This window comes from Apis dorsata, unplaced genomic scaffold (assembly GCF_000469605.1).
Source record: "Apis dorsata unplaced genomic scaffold, Apis dorsata 1.3 scaffold_63, whole genome shotgun sequence".
Classification (NCBI taxonomy): Eukaryota; Metazoa; Arthropoda; class Insecta; order Hymenoptera; family Apidae; genus Apis; species Apis dorsata.
The window spans coordinates 64,901-70,564 of record NW_006263363.1 but is presented as its reverse complement, the minus strand read 5'-3'; the positions used below and the strand labels follow the sequence as shown (position 1 = coordinate 70,564).

The window sequence follows — 5,664 nt, the reverse complement described above, 5'->3', positions numbered from 1 at the left end:
TTAAATATATATCATTTTATTTTTAAATATATATTTATATATATATAAATATATAATATATATATTTTTAAATATATATCATTTAAATTTAAATATATATCATTTTATATCATATGATTACACAAATGTATGATGCAAGCAGAAAACTTTCAAAGGAACTGAAATGTCTTAAAATGTTATCTATTATAATTTCAAAAAGAAAAAAAAAAAACAATCTTTTTAATTTTATCCGGTCCTTTTCATTCTTTCAGCTAGAGATAATCCCTCATCGCTCATAAAATCTCGTTAATCCAAGCCTCACAGAAAAAATCTCTTGCTTTTTTCCCCCGTTTGTTTAAAATCAACTCTTTTCGACTCTTTTTGATCACTAAATTATACAGATTTCAAATTTTTACGAATTTTTGAAAAAATAATTTATATATTATCAATATATTATCGATGAATGTGTTTTTTAATTATAGAGAATATTTTTAATAATTCTTAACAAAACTTTTTTTATTTCTAAAGAGTATAATTTATTTTTTTTATATACTAGAGAATAAAAATATCCTCCTTTTATATACTAGAAAATAAAAAAATTAAATAAATGCATATCTATAGATGTTTTTTTAAATAAAAATACTAAAATATCTCATAATTGAAATTATCAAAAAAATATTTTAACAAATGTTATTTGGTTTTAAGAAGAATATAAATTATGTAAATTCATTATATGTAAATTATTTTTTTACAGATCAAATCAATATCATTTTTTTTTTAAATAGAACTGTATTACAATTTTAAAAGTATTAATCGATCTATTTGATTTCCTAAAAAGAATATTAACTTATTATATATTTATATAAGAAACCATTAATTTAGAAGATATTTTAATTAAACATTAAAATTCTTTAGTACTAAAATTCGAAAATTGGAAAGATGATCATTATTTTGATTCTATTTCACTAGATAACTTTTGCAAACAGCACATAAAAATAAAACATATATATTTCTTTTGGTTATTTAAACAAAATACGGTGGAATATCATACATGCATTAAACAATAATAAACATAACCATTCGATAAATAAGAGAAATACATATATATAAATATTTATGTTGTTTAATTTATTCGTGAAGGTTATCTTATTGAATTAGAATCAATTTTGACTGATTATATCTTCTCAATCAATAAATTCTGAAACTACAACATTTAAATTGAAATATCTTTTAAAAAGTAATTAAAACAATAATTTTTTAAATAAAAGTTAATAAAATACTTTTATAAAAAAATTCAAATCGATGTATAACAAAAATTAAATCGATGTATTCAAAATTATATGATTTAATTTAAAAAATGAGATTAACTTTAAAATTTCTTTTACTACTCAACATACAAAAAACACCATATGATTTTCTTTGAATCAAACTTTTTTTAATAATTTCAACTTAATATTTCTTCATTCAAAGAAATTCTCATTTAAAGAAAAAATTTGTACGTAACGAAAAACTAGTATAGAATTATATATATTAAAAAGCATATTACATACAATTTACTGTGAAACAAAAAGAAAATATAATGATGAATAAATTTACTGTATCATCAGAAGAGTTAAAGAATTAATATTGTATTTAATGATCGAATAATAGATAAATTTTTATTTAAATATTTTATTTAAAGAGAATTTGCAAAATATGCTTAACAAATTAAAAAAATTAGAAACATTTCCAACAGAATCGGAGTTTCGAATACACCGTCTGTATAGTATATTAACAGATTTTATACAATATAATTTTTATGTACCTACACCCCCGCAATCGCCAGACTTAAATCCCATTAGGTATGTGTGATGGAAACTCAAAAAATGGTTAAGAAAAAGTATATTTTCAAATTCTAAAAGATAAATAAAATATAGATTCTAAAAAATAAATAAAGTAAAAAATTAGTGTTAGATTTTCTTAATAATTTATATTCTATATCAAATAGAAATTTATTGTTACATAATTTATCTAATTAGTAATAATTATACAATAAATATTTTTTTTCAAAAATATTATGTGAATTTTTAATTATAATTTATAATATAACTTAATTAACTTTAATTTTTTCCTATTTGTTGTTATATATTAATATAAAACATACAATCAAAACATATAGATCATAATAATTATTAAAAAATTAATATAATAATGTTTTCTTTATTTTTATAATTTTATTTTATTAATAAAAAATTTAAAAACTAACCAAGTTGCATTTGTTTATAATTTTAGATTATGAAATTTTTGTAAAATAAAAAGAATTATTTTTCACAAAAATTGCTTTTAAAAAATTAATATAATAAATAATAAAAAATTTTTCTTAAATTTCAAAGAAAATATTCAATTTGTAATTTTTACTCAATTGACGGTATCATTTGCAAATAGTTAAAAACGTTAAGATTACGAGGATAGTCGTTACTATAAGTCGCCAAATATAAGGAATAATCAACGAATTGACGAGAGTTGCCTTTAAAGGCCTTGAAGATGTTGCGTGTGTTTTCTAATGGCGATATAATTGATATAATATATAACCATAATAATAATTACCATGATATTTCCATTTATTAAAATTTTATGTTGTTTTTCAAAGGTTTCGTGTACACAAAGAGGATTAAAGCCAAGTTATTCACATTTTTTCGCATGATTAAATCGCTCGTCTAAATACAAACTATTTTATTGAGAATATCTAACTATATACGTCATTATTATCTTTCGATTCAGATCAATTTTTTGTATTTCAACTAAGTTCGATTTAATTGAATTTCAAAATTACATTCAGCGACACTCAATAATGTTTCACGTTGAAAAATCAATTCGAACATGTTGCACGTTGAAAATATTACATTACGTTTCTTCATTCAAATGCACATATTTCATGCAATGTGTGTGTGATTATCATATAAGTTTGAAAATCAAATATGCTTTTGATAGAATATCATTAGAATAATAATTGCATAAAATTGTATATATTTTGTGGAATACTTAATAAAATATGAATTAAAGAGAAATATTTCCTTTAATGATTCGAAATTAATATAACAATATTGACATTTTATTAATATAAATAAAAAATTATATTAAAATATTTATTGTTATTAATTTTATATCATTAAATATTATATATTAAAATCAAATATTGTTGAATTTTGATAATGCTGAATAACATTATTAATATTTTATTATTTTATCGAAAAATTTATTTTTATTCTCTATCACAATACATAAATCATAATATAAATAACAGAATATTAAAATTAAAAATTATCGAAAATGTTTTGTTTAAAATAAAATGTAGGAACACTATATTATAAACAAACATTAATTACATTCATCAGATATTGTAATTAAAAATTTTCCTTATTTATAAATTATATAACAATTTTCATTATTTAATTTTTTCTGTCAAATTCATCAAAATAAATTAAATATTCAAAATATTATATATTTATTATAAATATTTCAAAATATATATTATTTGTTAAATATTCTTTTAAACTATAATAAAAATGAATAAAAAATTGAACCAATAAAACGATGAAAATTAATGAAAATTAACAAATACCTTATCGATAAATAATTACCGATGTTTCTTATAATGAGCTATAATGAAACTTCCTAATTTAGTTTCTGTTAATTTTGCAGTTACCATTACGAATCATTTCGTCTCATCAAAAAGAATTATCATAGAAATGTAATCAATTTTATCAATATGACGTGTGCACTAATTGTAACCAATCGTGTATGAACACATTTGAAATCGTTTCTCCAATTTTTCTCCAATGCAACGAATTCAATAAATCAATTTCTCACAACACGTGCATTTATCGAGAAGCTTTTATTTTTCCTTTTATCTTTCCTCCATTATATCTTAATAATCTGACGATAATCCTTATAGAACATTAAGGGTAAGAGGAGTGAAATTCACATACTTGTAGGAACAATAACAAGCGATGCTCTTATTGAAGTACAGCAAATACAGGAATACCAATTTCCATTGGATTCCTTTATCTCCCAATCGATCGTCGATCCTTGCATGGCTGATTCATCTCTCGAGAAACTTCGTCGAGTATCACCAGAAACTGTTCACATCACTCCAATGTAATTATTATTTCAACGACACTGTTCCAACTGCCCGGAAAATAACGACTACAGTAGTCGAACTGTAGAGTGAAAACAAAACAGGTGCGTCGACCTTTATCCGTCTTACACTTATTCCATCACTTCCTTTCTTTCTTACACTTGATGAAAGTAGAAAGAAATTTAAAAAAAAAAAGAAAAGAAAAGAAAAACATCGAATTTCGCATGTTTTCCATTTTACCGGTTTGTACGATATTTGAGTACGAAAATAAACGAAAAAAGGAAAAAGATTTTTTTTTTTAGTGTATGAATTTTCTAATATCGATTCTTTTTGCTTATCTTTTCATTTACTATTTTTAATTGAAGATTTCTTACAAATAAAAAGAGAACTTGTTAATTTTCTTTTAATCGTTACTCCATGATTTTCACATGTTCCAATACACTTCTCTTTTACGAAACAATAAATATATATCTAATAAATATATATCTATATATATAATATCTTTCAATATTCTAAACAATATTACACTATGTAATGATTGTAGCAATTCATTCAATACTCAATTTTCAAATCGATAATTATCGATAATTCAATTACTAGATTGAAATTTGTTAACCAATGAACAGTTCACTTTTAATCATCACTTTTTTTTTTGTTTAAATAAAAACAAAAGATTATATATTGATAACTTAATGATAATTCGCACAATGATCGTTTAGCAAAGGGAGAAAGTCCATGTTGCAAGTTCGGACGATCTGTTTGGGCTTCGTCCTGTTGCTTCGACTTCTCTAGTTGACTAGGGAGATAGAGGGGGAAACGAACGTACTTGCGGGCTTGCAGACAATCGCGATAACGACAGGTCGGTTAGACGTTCGTCGTACGACTAGACCGGGTTCTTGCCGTTGACCTGGACCCGCCTTGCAGCGCTTGCGCCGCGCCGCCAAATTACTGCCCTATCCGGAAAACCATCCGGGGCATGACGCAACGTATCGTAACGCCCTATGCTGTTGTTTTCTTGTCCGCGTGCGTCTGCTAGCAAACGCATTTTTCGCGCCACACGCATGCCGCGTCTAATCAAACTTTTCGAAGTTTTTAATGAAACTTTTTTTAGTTCACTGGTTTCAATCAATTGAAAATAAAAAATAGAAAAAATAAAAATATAATATGCTTGATCTGCTCTTACGTGAATAACTTTTCTTGTTTCGCATGGGAACTTTCTGTGGTTTGTGTTTGATGTGCAAATATATTGAATTCAGTTTCGAAATTGATGTTTATCTTCAGTTTGCTGTTGTGAAGTGAATACGAATGACGCTCAGATGAGATGCCGTATGTATTTTTTGGTTATATAAGAAATTATTGATATATAAAAAGATTTGAACAAAGAAGAAATTATTTGGAAAATATAGGGAAATATAATATTTGGATTGTTATAATCATTTACTTACTCATTTAATCGTTAATTTATTTTTTTAATGTAAGAAATTTTATTTTTGAAAGTAGAAAATTATAATAAACAATACTTTTAATCTTGGAATGGAAGAAAATATTACTTAATATTATTTATAAAT

General features: G+C 23.4%; 1 protein-coding gene across 2 annotated transcripts in view; it reads right to left on the bottom strand.

The window, feature by feature from the left end:
- Positions 1-4,359, bottom strand: part of LOC102675490 (5-hydroxytryptamine receptor 1) — a 407,095-nt gene extending 402,736 nt beyond the window's left edge. Inside the window, exon 1 of one of the 2 annotated variants that reach the window (XM_031515321.1) lies at positions 3,948-4,359. The gene's annotated coding sequence lies outside the window, so the exon portion shown is untranslated. The remainder of the gene's footprint in view (positions 1-3,947) is intronic. The other variant, XM_006609888.2, reaches the window with a different exon arrangement.
- Between the last annotated feature and the right edge of the window lie 1,305 nt (positions 4,360-5,664).